Genomic DNA, 15,618 nt, shown 5'->3' on the forward strand with positions numbered 1-15,618 from the left:
CTAGCTCCAACTCTGTTTTACAGGGAAAACTGCAGGAAAATCAAACCGGCACTAAGAAACAGACTGAGAAACCAGAGTAACAGTTTCTCCTGCAACCCGATCCCTTTGTGCTAAATGAACGAATGTCTCTCCACATGCTCAGTTGTGAGTGTTAAGTGTTTGTTAAAGCCGTCCTTCAACTAGCTTTTGGGAACACAAAGTCTCCTTTCAGTTGGAAACTCCTCTCCTTACATTTACATGGGGAGGTACAAGCTCCTACTCGGTTTTACAGTGAAAACTGCAGGAACTTCAAACCGGCACTAGGAAACAGACTGAGAAACCAGAGTAAAAGTTTCTCCTGCAACCCGATCAGTTTGTGCTAGATGAACGAAAGTCTCTCCACATGATAAGTTCTGAGAGTTATTTGTGTGTTAACGCCGCCCTTCACCTTACTTGTTGGGAACACAAAGACTCCTTTCATTTGCCAAATACACTCCTTATATATATATGGGAAGGTAATAGCTCCAACTCGGTTTTACAGTGAAAACTGCAGGAACTTCATACCGGCAATAGGAAACAGACTGAGACACTAGAGTAACAGTTTCCCTGCCAGTCGATCCCTTTGTGCTAGATGATGGAACGTCTCTCCACATGCTATTTTCTGAGAGATAAATGTGTGTGAAAGCCGTCCTTCACCTAGCTTGTTTGGAACACAAAATCTCTTTTCAGTTGCAAACACCTATCCATACATATATATGGGAGGTACAGGCTCCTACACGGTTTTACAGTGAAAACTGCAAGAACTTCATACCGGCACTAGGAAACAGACTGAGAAACCAGAGTAAAATTCTCCTGAAACCCGTTCCCTTTGTGCTAATGAACGAACGTCTCTCCACATGCTCAGTTCTGAGAGATAAGTGTGTGTGAAAGCCGTCCTTCACCTAGCTTGTTGTGAACACAAAGTTTCTTTTCAATTGCAAACTCCACTCCTACATATATATGGGGAGGTACAAGCTCCAACTCAGTTTTACAGAGAAAACTGCAGGAAAATCAAACCGGCACTAAGAAACAGACTGAGAAACCAGAGTAACAGATTCTCCTGCAACCCGATCCCTTTGTGCTAAATGAACGAATGTCTCTCCACATGCTCAGTTCTGAGTGTTAAGTGTTTGTTAAAGCCGTCCTTCACCTAGCTTGTTGGGAAAACAAAGTCTCCTTTCAGTTGCAAACTCCTCTCCTTACATTTACATGGGGAGGTACAAGCTCCTACACGGTTTTACAGTGAAAACTGCAGGAACTTCAAACCGGCAATAGGAAACAGACTGAGAAACCAGAGTAAAATTTTCCCCTGCAACCCGTTCCCTTTGTGCTAGATAAACGAATGTTTCTCCACATGCTCAGTTCTGAGAGATAAGTGTGTGTGAAAGCCGACCTTCAACTAGCCTGTTGCGAAAACAATGTTTCTATTCATTTGCAAACACCAATCCATTCATATATAAGGGGAGGTACTAGCTCCAACTCGGTTTTACAGTGAATACTGCAGGAACATCCAACCGGCACTAGGAAACAGACTGAGAAACCAGAGAAAAATTTCTCCTGCATCCCATTCCCATTGGGCTAGATGAACGAACTTCTCTCCACTTGCTCAGTTCTGAGTGATACGTGTGTTTGAAAGCCGTCCTTCACGTAGCTTGTTGGGGAACAAAGTTTATTTTCATTTGCCAACACCACTCCATACATATATATTGGGAATTACCAGCTCCAACTCGGTTTTACAGTGAAAACTGTAGGAAATTCAAAAAGGCACCAGGAAACAGACTGAGAAACCAGAGTAATAGTTTAAACTGCAACCCGATCCCTTTTTGCTAGATGATCGAACGTCTCTCCACATGCTCATTTCTGAGAGATAAATGTGTGTGAAAGCCGTCCTTCAGCTAGCCTGTTGGGAACCAAAGTCTCCTTTCATTTGCATGCTCCTCTCCATACATATATATGGGGAAGTACAAGCTCCTACTCGGTTTTACAGTGTAAACTGCAGGAACTTCATAACGGCACTAGGAAACAGACTGAGAAACCAGAGTAAAAGTTTCTCATGCAACCCGTTCCCTTTGTGCTAATGAACGAAAGTCTCTCCAAATGCTCAGTTCTGAGAGATATGTGTGTGTGAAAGCCGTCCTTCACCTAGCTTGTAGGGAAAACAAAGATACTTTTCGGGTGCCAACTGCAATCCGTACATATATATGGGTAGGTACTAGCTCCATTTCTGTTTTACAGTGAAAATTGCAAAACTTCAAACCGGCACTAGGAAACAGAGTGAGAAACTAGATTAAATGTTCCTCCTGCAAACCTTTCCCTTTGTGCTAGATGAACGAACGTCTCTCCACATGCTAAGTTCTGAGAGATAAGTGTGGCTGATAGCCGTCCTTCACCTACCTTTTTGGGAACACAAAGTCTCCTTTCAGTTGCAAATTAATCTCCATACATATATATGGGGTGGTTCTAGCTCCAAATCGGTTTTACAGTGAAGACTGCAGGAACTTCAAACCGGCACTGGGAAACAGAATGAGAAACCAGAATAAAATTTTCTCCTGCAAACAGTTACCTTTGTGCTAAATGAATGAACCTCTCTCCACATGCTCAGTTCTGAGAGATACATGTGTGTGAAAGCCGTACTTCAACTAGCTTGTTTGGAACATCAAGTTTCTTTTCAGGTGCTAACACCACTCCATATATATATATGGGGATGTACTATCTCCAACTCAGTTTTACAGTGAAAACTGCAGGAAATTCAAACCGGGACTAGGAAACAGACTGAGAAAACAGAGTAAAAGTTTCTCCTGCAACCCGATCACTTTGTGCAAGATGAACGAAAGTCTCTCCACATGCTCAGTTCTGAGAGTTATTTGTGTGTTAAAGCCGCCCTTCACCTAACTTGTTGGGAACACAAAGACTCCTTTCAGTTGCCAAATACACTCCTTATATATATATGGGAAGGTAATAGCTCCAACTCGTTTTTACAGTGAAAACTGCAGGAACTTCAAACCGGCAATAGGAAACAGACTGAGACACTAGAGTATCAGTTTCCCTGCCACTAAATCCCTTTGTGCTAGATGATGGAACGTCTCTCCACATACTCTTTTCTGAGAGATAATTGTGTGTGAAAGCCGTTCTTCACCTAGCTTGTTGTGAACACAAAGTTTCTTTTTAAATGCAAACTCCACTCCTACATATATATGGGGCGGTACTAGCTCCAATTAGTTTTACAGGGAAAACTGCAGGAAAATCAAACCAGCACTAAGAAACAGACTGAGAAACCAGAGTAACAGTTTCTCCTGCAACCCGATCCCTTTGTGCTAAATGAACGAATGTCTCTCCACATGCTCAGTTCTGAGTGTTAAGTGTTTGTTAAAGCCGTCGTTCACCTAGCTTGTTGGGAACACAAAGTCTCCTTTCAGTTGCAAACTCCTCTCCTTACATTTACATGGGGAGGTACATGCTCCTACTCTGTTTTCCAGTGAAAATTGCAGGAACTTCAAACTGGCACTAGGAAACAGACTGAGAAACCAGAGTAAAATTTTCTCCTGCAACCCGTTCCATTTGTGCTAATGAACGAAAGTCTCTCCAAATGCTCAGTTCTGAGATATATGTGTGTGTGAAAGCCGTCCTTCATCTAGATTGTAGGGAAAACAAAGATACTTTACAGGTGCCAACTCAACTCCGTACATATATATGGGGAGGTACTAGCTCCACCTCTGTTTTACAGTGAAAATTGCAAAACTTCAAACCGGCACTAGGAAACAGAGTGAGAAACTAGAGTAAAGGTTCCTCCTGCAACACTTTCCCTTTGTGCTAGATGAACGAACGTCTCTCCACATGCTAAGTTCTGAGAGATTAATGTGGGTGAAAGCCGTCCTTCACCTACCATTTTGGGAACACAAAGTTTCTTTTCATGTGCAATCCCCAATCCATACATATATAAGGGGAAGTACTACCTCCAACTCGGTTTTACAGTGAAAACTGCAGGAACTTCAAACCAGCACTAGGAAACAGACTGAGAAACCAGAGTAAAAATTTCTCCTGCAACCCAATCCCTTTTTGCTAGATGAACGAACGTCTCTCCACATGCTCAGTTCTGAGACATAATTGTGTGTGAAAGCCTTCCTTCACCTAGCTTGTTGGGAACACAAGGTTTCTTTTCAGTTGCAAACTATTATCCATATATATATATGGGGTGGTAGAAGCTCAAACTCGGTTTTACGTGAAAACTGCAGGAACTTCAAACCGGCACTGGGAAACAGACTGAGAATCAAAAGTAAAAATTTCACCTGCAATCCGTTCCATTTGTGCGAGATGAACGAACGTCTCTCCACATGCTAAGTTCTGATAGATAAGTGTGTGTGAAGGCCGAATTTAACGTAGGTTGTTGGGAACACAAAGTCTCCTTTAAGTTGCAAATTCCTCTCCATACATATATATGCGGAGGTACTAGCTCCAAAACGGTTTTACAGTGAAAACTGCAGGAACTTCAAACCGGCACTAGGAAACAGACTGAGAAACCAGAGTAAAAGTTTCTCCTGGAACCCGATACCGTTTTGCTAGATGAACGAACGTCTCTCCACATGCTCAGTTCTGAGAGATACATGTGTGTGAAAGCCGAACTTCACCTAGCTTGTTGGGAGCACAAAGATTCTTTTCAGGTGCTAACTCCACTCCATAAATATATATGGGGATGTACTACCTCCAACTCAGTTTTACACTGAAAACTGCAGGAACTTCATACCGGCACAAGGAAACAGACTGAGAAACCAGAGTAACAGTTTCTCCTGCAACCGGATCCCTTTGTGCTAGATGAACGAAAGTCTCACCACATGCTCAGTTCTGAGAGTTATTTGTGTGTTAAAGCCGTCCTTCACCTAACTTGTTGGGAACACAAAGATTCCTTTCAGTTTCAAAATCCACTCCTTACATATATAAGGGGAGGTAATAGCTCCAAGTCGTTTTTACAGTAAAAACTGCAGGAACTTCAAACCGGCTATAGGAAACAGACTGAGACACTAGAGTAACAGTTTCCCTGCCACTCGATCCCTTTGTGCTAGTTGAACGAATGTCTCTCCACATGCTCAGTTCTGAGAGATAAGAGTTTGAATGCCGTACTTCACCTAGCTTGTTGGGAAAACAATGTTTCTTTTCAGTTGCCAACTCCAATGCATACATATATATGGGGAGGTACTAGCTCCAACTCGGTTTTACAGTGAAAACTGCAGGAACTTCAAACCGGCACTAGGAAACAGACTGAGAAACCAGAGAATAAATTTCTCCTGCAACCCATTCCCAATTTCTAGATGAAAGAACGTCTCTCCACATGCTCAGTTCTGAGAGATAATTGTGTGTGAAAGTCGACCTTCACACAGTTTGTAGGGAAAACAAAGATTCTTTTCAGTTTCCAACGCCACTCCATATATATATATGGGGAAGTACTAACTCCAAATAGTTTTTACAGTGAAAACTGCAGGAACTTCAAACCGGCACTAGGAAACAGACTGAGAAACCAGAGTAAAAGTTTTTCCTGCAATCAGTTCCATTTGTGCTAGATTAACGAACATCTCTCCACATGCTTAGTTCTGTGAGATAAGTGTGTGTGAAATCCGTCCTTCACGTAGCTTGTTGGGAACACAAGGTATCTTTTCAGTTGCAAACTCCTATCCATATATATATATGGGATGGTAGAAGCTCCAACTCGGTTTTACAGTGAAAACTGCAGGAACTTCAAACCGGCACTAGGAAACAGACTGAGAAACCAGAGTAAAAGTTACTCCTGGAAACCAATCCGTTTTTGCTAGATGAACGAACGTCTCTCCACATGCTCAGTTCTGAGAGATAAGTGTGTGTGAATGCATTCCTACACCTAGCTTGTTGACAACACAGTTTCTTTTCAGGTGCCAACTCCACTCCATACATATATATGCGGAGGTAAAAGCTCCAAATCGGTTTTACAGTGAAAACTGCAGGAACGACCCACCGGCACAGGTAAAAAGACTGTGAAACCAGAGTAAAAGTTTCTCCTGCAAACCGTTCCCTTTGTGCTATATGAAAGAACGTCTCTCCACATGCTCATTTCTGAGAGATAAATGTGTGTGAAAGCCTTCCTTCAACTAATATGTTGGGAAGACAAAGTTTCATTTCTGTTGCAAACTGCAATCCATATATATATATGGGGAGATACTAGTTCCAAACAGGTTTTACTGTGAAAACTGCAGGAACCTCAAAACTGCACTAGGAAACGGACTGAGAAACCAGAGTAAAAGTTTCTCTTGCAACACGTTCCCTTTGTGCTAGATGAACGAACGTCTCTCCACATGCTAAGTTGTGAGAGATAAGTGTGTGTGAAAGCTGTCCTTCACCTAGCTTTTTGGGAACACAAAATTTCTTTTCATGTGCCAACTCCACTCCATACATATATATGTGGAGATAATTTCTCCAACTCGGTTTTACGGTGAAAACTGCAGGAACCTCAAAACGGCACTAGGAAACAGACTGAGAAACCAGTGTAAAAGTTTCTCTTGCAACACGTTCCCTTTGTGCTAGATGAACGAACGTCTCTCCACATGCTCAGTTCTGAGAGATGAATGTGTGTGAAAGCCGTCCTTCAGCTAGCTTGTTGGGAACAGAAAGTCTCCGTTAAGTTGCAAACACCTCTCCTTATATATATATGGGCATGTACAAGCCCCAACTCGATTTTACAGTGAAAATTGCAGGAACTTCAAACCGGCAGTAAGAAACAGAGAGAGATACCAGAGTAAAAGTTTCTACTGCAACCCGTTCCCTTTGTGCTATATGAACGAACGTCTCTCCACATGCTCATTTCTGAGACATAAGTGTGTGTGAAAGCCTTCCTTCACATAGCTTGTTGGGAACACAAAGTTTCTTTTCAGTTGCAAACTCCTATCCATACATATATATTGGGTGGTAGAATCTCCAACTCGGTTTTACAGTGAAAACTGCAGGAACTTCAAACCGGCACTAGGAAATAGACTGAGAAACAAAAGTAAAATTTGTCCTGCAAACCGTTCCATTTGGGCTAGATGAACGAAATTTTCTCCACAAGCAAAGTTCTGAGATATATGTGTGTGTGATGGCCGTATTTAACGTAGATTTTTGGAATACAAAGTCTCCTTTCAGATGAAAATTTGTCTCCATACATATACATGGGGAAGTACTATCTCCAAATCTGTTTTACAGTGAAAACTGCAGGAACTTCAAACCGGCACTAGGAAACAGACTGAGAAACCAGAGTAAAAGTTTCTCCTCCAACCCGTTCCCTTTTTGCTAGATGAACGATAGTCTCTAAACATTCGCAGTACTGAGAGATAAGTGTGTGTGAAAGCCGCCCATCACCTAGCTTGTTGGGAACACAAAGTTTCTTTTCATGTGCAAACTCCACACCATAAACATATATGGGGAGTTAATAACACCAACTCGGTTTTATAGTGTAAACTGCAGGAACTTCAAACCGGCACTAGGAAACAGTCTGAGAAACCAGAGTAAAAGTTTCTCCTGCAACCCGTTCCCTTTGTGCTAGATGAACGAATGTCTCTCCAAATGCTCATTTCTGAGAGAAAAATTTGTGTGAAAGACGTCCTTCACCTGTCTTGTTGGGAAAATAAAGTTTCCTTGAAGTTGCAAACTCCGCTCAATATATATATATGGGGAGGAACTATCTCCAACTCGGTTTTACAGTTAAAACTGCAGGAACTTCTAATCGGCACTAGGAAACAGACTGAGAAACGAGAGTAAAAGTTTCTCTTGCAACCCGTTCCCTTTTTGTTAGATGAACGAACGACTCCCCAAATGCTCAGTTCTGAGAGATAAGTGTGTGTGAATACAGTCCTACACTAACTTGTTGACAACACAGTTTCTTTTCAGGTGCCAACTGCACTCCATACATATATATGGGGTGGTAATAGCTCCAACTCGGTTTTACAGTGAAAACTGCAGGAACGACAAACCGGCACTTGTAAACAGACTGTGAAAGAAGAGTTAAAGTTTCTCCTGCAAACCATTCCCTTTGTGCTAGATGAATGAACGTCTCTCCACATGCTCAGTTCTGAGAGATAAATGTGTGTGAAAGCCTTCCTTCAACTAGTATGTTGGGAAGACAAAGTTTCATTTCTGTTGCAAACTGCAATCCATATATATATATGGGGAGTTACTAGCCCCAAATCGGTTTTACTGTGAAAACTGCATGAACCTCAAACCGGCACGAGGAAACAGACTGAGATACCAGTGTAAAAGGTTCTATTGCAACACGTTCTCTTTGTTCTAGATGAACGAAAGCCTCTCCACATGCTCAGTTCTGAGAGATGTATCTGTGTGGAAACCAGCCTTCAGCTAGCGTGTTGGGAAAACAAAGTCTCCGTTAAGATGCAAACTCCTCTCCTTACATATATATGGGGATGTACAAGCTCCAAATCGTTTTTACAGTGAAAATTGCAGGAACTTCAAACCGGCAGTAGGAGACAGACTGAGAAACCAGAGTAAAATGTTCTCTTGCATCACGTTCCCTTTGTGCTAGATGAACGAACGTCTCTCCACATGCTCAGTTCTGAGAGATAAGTGTGTGTGAAAGCTGTCCTTCAACTAGCTTTTTGGGAACACAAAATTTCTTTTCATGTGCTAACTACACTCCATACATATATATGGGTAGATAATATATCCAACTCGTTTTTACAATGAAAACTGCAGGAAACTCAAACCAGCACTAGGAAACAGACTGAGAAACCAGAGTAAAAGTTTCTCCAGCAAACCGTTCAATTTGTGCTAGATGAACGAAAGTCTATCCACATGCTCAGATCTGAGAGATGAATGTGTGTGAAAGCCGTCCTTCAGCTAGCTTGTTGGGAACACAAAGTCTCCGTTAAGATGCAAACTCCTCTCCTTACATATATATGGGGATGTACAAGCTCCAGCTCGATTTTACAGTGAAAATTGCAGGAACTTCAAACAGGCACTAAGAAACAGACTGAGAATCCAGAGTAAAAGTTTCTCCTGCAACCCGTTCACTTTGTGCTAGATGAACGAACGTCTCTCCACATGCTCAGTTCTGAGAGTTAAGTGTGTGTGAAAGCCGTCCTTCACCTTACTTGTTGGGAACACAAAGTCTCCTTTCAGATGCAAAATCCACACCATACATATATATGGGGAGGTACTAGCTCCAAGTCGGTTTTACAGTGAAAATTGCAGGAACTTCATATCGGCACAAGGAAATATACTGAGAAACCAGAATAAAAGTTTCTCCTACAACACATTCCCATTGTGCTAGATGAACGAACGTCTCTCCAAATGCACAGTTCTGAGAGATAAGTGTGTGTGAAAGCCGTTCTTCACATAACTAGTTGGGAACACAAAGTCTCCTTTCAGATGCAAATTCCACACCATACATATATATGGGGAGGTAATAGCTCCAAGTCGGTTTTACAGTGAAAAGTGCAGGAACTTCAAATCGGCACTAAGAAACAGACTGAGAAACCAGGATAAGTTTCTCCTGCAACACATTCCCATTGTGCTAGATGAACGAACGTCTCTCCACGTGCTCAGTTCTTAGAGAAAATTGTGTATGAAAGCCGTCCTTAACTTAGCTTGCTGCGAACACATAGTTTCTTTTAAGTTGCCAACGCCACTCCATACATATATATGGGGAGGTACTAGCTCCAACTCGGTTTTACAGTGAAAACTGCAGGATCTTCAAACCGGCACTAGGAAACAGACTGAGAAACCAGAGTAAAAGTAACTCCTGTAAACCGATCCGTTTGTGCTAGATGAACGAAAGTCTCTCCACATACTCAGTTCTGAGAGATGAATGTGTGTGAAAGCCGTTCTTCACGTAGCTTGTTGGGAACAAAAAGTCTCCTTTCTGTTGCAAACTGCTCTCCATATATTTATATGGGGAAGTACTAGCTCCAACACGGTATTACAGTGAAATCTGCAGCAACTTCAAAACGGAACTAGGAAACAGACTGAGAAACCAGAGTAAAAATTTCTCCTTCAACCCGTTCCCTTTGTGCTAGATGAACGAACAACTCTCCACATGCTCAGTTCTGAGAGATATGTGTGTGTGAAAGCCGTGCTTCACCTAGCTTGTTGGGAACACAAAGTTACTTTTCAGGTGCAAACTCCACTCCATACATATATATGGGGAGGTACTAGCTCCAACTCAATTTTACAGTGAAAAAACAGGAAGTTCAAACCGGCACTAAGTAACAGACTGAGAAACCAGAGTAAAAGTTTCTCTTGCAACCCGTTCTTTTGAGCTAGATGAACGAACGTATCTCCACATGCTCAGTTCTGAGAGATAAGTGTGTGTGAAAGCCGTCCTTCAACAAGCTAGTTGGGAACACAAAGTTTATTGTCAATTGCAATCTCCACTCCATATATATATATGTTGATGTACTAGCTCCAACTCGGTTTTACAGTGAAATCTGCAGGAAATTCAAACCGGCACTAGGAAACAGACTGAGAACCCAGAATAAAAGTTTCTCCTTCAACCCGATCCCTTTGTGCTAGATGAACGAACGTCTCTCCACATGCTCAGTTCTGAGAGATAAGTGTGTTTGAAAGCCGTCCTTCAACTTGCTTGTTGGGAACACAATGTTTAATTTCAGGGGCAAACTCCACTCTATATATATATATCGGGAGGTACTAGCACCAACTCGGTTTTACAGAGGAAACTGCAGGAATTTCAAACCGGCACTCGGAAACAGGCTGAGAAACAAGAGTAAAAGTTTCTCCTGCAACCCGTTCACGTTGTGTTAGATGAACGAACGTCTCCACATGCTCATATCTGAGAGATAATTGTGTGTGAAAGCCGTTCTTCACAAGCTTGTTGGGAACACAAATTTTCTTTTCAGTTACCCACTCCACTACATACATTTATACGGGGAAGTACAAGCTCAAACTCGGTTTTACAGTGAAAATTGCAGGAACTTCATACCGGCACTAGGAAACAGACTGAGAAACCAGAGTAAAAGTTTCTCCTGCAACACGTTCCCTTTGTTCTAGATGAACGAACGTCTCTCCACATGCTCAGTTCTGAGAGACAAGGGTGTGTGAAAGCAGTCCTTCAATTAGCTTGTTGGGAACACAAAGTTTCATTTCAGGTGCCAACTCCACTCCATATATATATATGGGGAGGTAAAAGCTCCAACACGATTTTACAGTGAAAACTGCAGGTAATTCAAACCGGCACTAGGAAACAGACTGAGAAACCAGAGTAAAAGTTTCTCCTGCAAACCGTTCACTTTGTGCTAGATGAACGAACGTCTCTCCAGATGCTCAGTTCAGAGAGATATGTGTGTGTGAAAGCCGTCCTTCACCCTGCTTGTTGGGAACACAAAGTTACTTTTCAGTAGCAAAAACCACTCCATACATATAAATGAGGAGGTACTAGCTCCAACACTTTTTTACAGTGAAAACTGCAGCAACATCAAACGGGCACTAGGAAACACACTGAGAACCCAGAATAATAGTTTCTCCTTCAAACCGTTCCCTTTGTGCTAGATGAACGAACGTCTCTCCACATGCTCAGTTCTGAGAGGTAAGTGTGTGTGAAAGCCGTACTTCACCTAGCTTTTTGGGAACACAAAGTTTCTTTTCAGATGCCAACTCCACTTCATACATATATATGGGGAGGTACTAGCTCCAACACTTTTTACAGTGAAAACTGCAGGAAATTCAACCCGGCACTAGGAAACAGACTGAGAAATCAGATTAAAATTTTCTCCTGCAACCCGTTCCCTTGGTGCTAGATGAACGAAAGTCTCCCCACATGCTCAGTTCAGAGAGATATTTGTGTGTTAAAGCCGTACTTCACCTAGCTTGTTGGGAACACAAAGTATCTTTTGAGTTACCAACTACACCCCATACATACATATGGGTAGGTACTAGCACCAACTCTGTTTTACAGTGAAAACTGCAGGAACTTCATATCGGAACTAGGAAACAGACTGAGAAACCACAGTAATTGTTTCACCTTCAACGCATTCCGATTGTGCTAGATGAACGAACGTCACTCCACATGCTCACTTCTGAGAGATAAATGTGTTGAAAGCCGTCCTTCAGCTAGCTGGTTGGGAACACAAAGCCTCCTTTAAGATGCAAACTCCTCTCCTTACATATATATGGGGATGTACAAGTTCCAACTCGGTTTTACATTGAAAATTTCAGGAACTCAAAATGGCACTAGGAAATCGACTGAGAAACCAGAGTAAAAGTTTCACCTGAAAACCGTTCCCTTTGTGCTAGATGAACGAACGTCTCTCCACATGCTCAGTTCTGAGAGATAAGTGTGTATGAAAGCCGTTCTTCACCTAACTTGATTCTAACCCAAAGTCTCGTTTCAGATTCAAAATCCACAGCATACATATATATGGGGAGGTTCTAGCTCCAAGTCGGTTTTACAGTGAAAACTGGAGGAACTTCAAATCGGCACTAGGATACAGACTGAGAAACCAGAATAAAAGTTTCTCCTGCAACACATTCCCATTGTGCTTGATGAACGAACGTGTCTCCACATGCTCAGATCTGAGAGAAAATTGTGTGTGAAAGCCGCCCTTCACATTGCTTGTTGGGAACACATAGTTTCTTTTCAGTTACCAACTCCACTCCATATATATATATGGGGAGGTACTAGCTCCAACTCGGTTTTACAGTGAAAACTGCAGGAACTTCAAATCGTCACTAGGAAACAGACTGAGAAACCAGAGTAAAAGTTCCTAATGCAACCCTTTCCCATTGTGATAGATGAAAGAAGGTCTCTCCACATGCTCCGTACTGAGAGATAATTGTGTGTGAAAGCCGTCCTTCAACTAGCTTGTTGGGAACACAAAGTTTCTTTTCAGTTACCAACTCAACTCCATACATTTATATGGGGAGGTACTAGCTCCACCTAGTTTTTACAGTGAAAACTGCAGGAACTTGAACCCCGCAATAGGAAACAGACCGAGAAACCAGAGAAAAATTTTCTACAGCTACCCGATACATTTGGGCTAGAAGGACGAACGTCTCTCCACATGCTCATTTCTGAGAGATAAATGTGTGTGAAAGTTTTCTTCACCTATTATGTGGGGAACACAAAGTTTCCTTTCTGTTGAAAACTCTAATCAATATATATATATGGGGAGGTTGTAGCTCCAAATCGGTTTTACAGTGAGAACTGCAGGAACATCAAACCGGCATCAGGAAACAGACTGAGAATCCAGAGTAAAAGGTTCTCCTGCAATACGTTCCTTTGTGCTAGATGAACGAACGTCTCTCCACATGCTCAGTTCTGAGAGACATGTGTGTGTGAAAGCTGTCCTTCAACTAGCTTGTTGGGAACACAAAATTTCTTTTCATGTGCCAACTCCACTCCATACATATAAATGGGGAGATAATAGCTCCAAATCGGTTTTACAGTGAAAACTGCAGGAACTTCAAACCGGCACTAGGAAACAGACTGAGAAACCAGAGTAAATGTTTCTCCTGCAACCCGTTCAATTTGTGCTAGATGAACGAACGTCTCTCCACATGCTCAGTTCTGAGAGATAAATGTGTGTGAAAGCCTTCCTTCAACAAGCTTGTTGGGAACACAAAGTCTCCTTTAATTTGCAAACTCCTCTCCTTACATTTATATGGGGATGTACAAGCTCCAAGTCGGTTTTACAGTGAAAACTGCAGGAACTTCAAATCGGCACTAGGAAACACACTGAGAAACCAGAATAAAAGTTTCTCCTGCAACACATTCCCATTGTGCTAGATGAACGAACGTCTCTCCACATGCTCATTTCTGAGAGAAAATTGTGTGTGAAAGCCGTCCTACACCTAGCTTGTTGGGAACACATAGTTTCTTTTCAGTTGCCAACGCCGCTCCATGCATATATATGGGGAGGTACAAGCTCCAACTCGGTTTTACAGTGAAAAAAGCAGGAACTTCAAATCGTCACTAGGAAACAGACTGAGAAACCAGAGTAAACGTTACTAATGCAACACTTTCCCATTGTGATAGAGAAAGAGCGTCTCTCCAAATGCTCAGTTCTGAGAGAAAAGTGTGTGTGAAAGCCGTCCTTCAACTAGCTTGTTGGGAACAAAAAGTTTCTTTTCAGTTACCAACTCCATTCCATACATATATATGGGGAAGCACTATCTCCAAATAGTTTTTACAGTGAAAACAGCAGGAACTTGAAACCGGGCAATAGGAAACAGACTGAGAAACCAGAGAAAAATTTTCTACAGCAACTCGATCCATTTGTGCTAGAAGAACGAACGTCTCTCCACATGCTCATTTCTGAGAGATAAATGTGTGTGAAAGCCTTTCTTCACCTAGTATGTGGGGAACACAAAGTTTCCTTTTTGTTGAAAACTAATGAATATATATATATGGGGAGGTTGTAGCTCCAAATCGGTTTTACAGTGTTAACTGCAGGAACATCAAACCGGCACTAGAAAACAGACTGAGAAACCAGAGTAAAAGGTTCTCCTGCAACACTTTCCCTTTTTGCTGGGTGAACGAACGTCTCTCCACATGCTCAGTTCTGAGAGATAAGTGTGTGGGAAAGCCGTCCTTCACCTAGCTTGTTGGGAACACAAAGCTTCTTTCCAGTTACCAACTCCACTCCATACATATATATGGGGATATAAAACTCCAACTCGAATTTACAGAGAAAATTGCAGGAAATTCAAATCGGCACTAGGAAACAGACTGATGTTCCAGAGTAAATGTTTCTCCTGCAACCCGTTCCATTTGTGCTAGATGAACGAACGTTTCTTCACATGCTCAATTCTGAGAGATAAGTGTGTGTGAAACCGTCTTTCACCTAGCGTATTGGGAACACAAAGATTCTTTTCAGATGCAAACTCCACTCCATACATATATATGGTGTGGTACTAGCTCCAACTCGGTTTTATATTGAAAACTGCAGGAACTTCATATCGGCACTAGGAAAAAGACTGAAATACCAGAGTAAAAGTTTCCCTGCAGCCAGATCCCTTTGTGCTAGACGAACGAACGTCTCTCCACATGCTCAGTTCTGAGAGAAAATTCTGTGTGAAAGCCGTCCTTCACCTAGATTGTTGGGAACAAAAAGTCCCCTTTCAGTTGAAAACTCCACTTCATACATATATATGGGGAGGCACTATCTCCAACTATGTTTTACAGTGAATACTGCAGGAACTTCAAATCAGCACTAGGAAACAGACTGAGAATCCAGAGTAAATGTTTCTCCTGCAACCCATTCCCTTTGTGCTAGATGAACGAAAGTCTCTCCACATGCTCAGTTCTGAGAGGAAAGTGTGTGTGAAAGCATTCCTTCACCTAGATTGTTGGGAACGCAAAGTTTCTTTTCAGGTGCCAACTTTATTTCATACATATATATGGGGAGGTACTAGCTCCAACTCTTTTTTACAGAGAAAACTGCCAGAAATTCAAACCGGCACCAGGAAACAGATTGAGAAACCAGAGTAAATGTTTCTCCTGCAACCCGTTCCTTGTGCTAAATGAACGAACGTCTTTCCACTTTCTCAGTTCTGAGAGATAATTCTGTGTATGAAAGCCGTCCTTCACCTAGCTTGTTGGGAACACAAAGTTGCTTTTCAGGTGCTAACTACACT

The sequence above is a fragment of the Camelus bactrianus genome, chromosome 3 (genome assembly GCF_048773025.1).
Source record: "Camelus bactrianus isolate YW-2024 breed Bactrian camel chromosome 3, ASM4877302v1, whole genome shotgun sequence".
NCBI lineage: Eukaryota > Metazoa > Chordata > Mammalia > Artiodactyla > Camelidae > Camelus > Camelus bactrianus.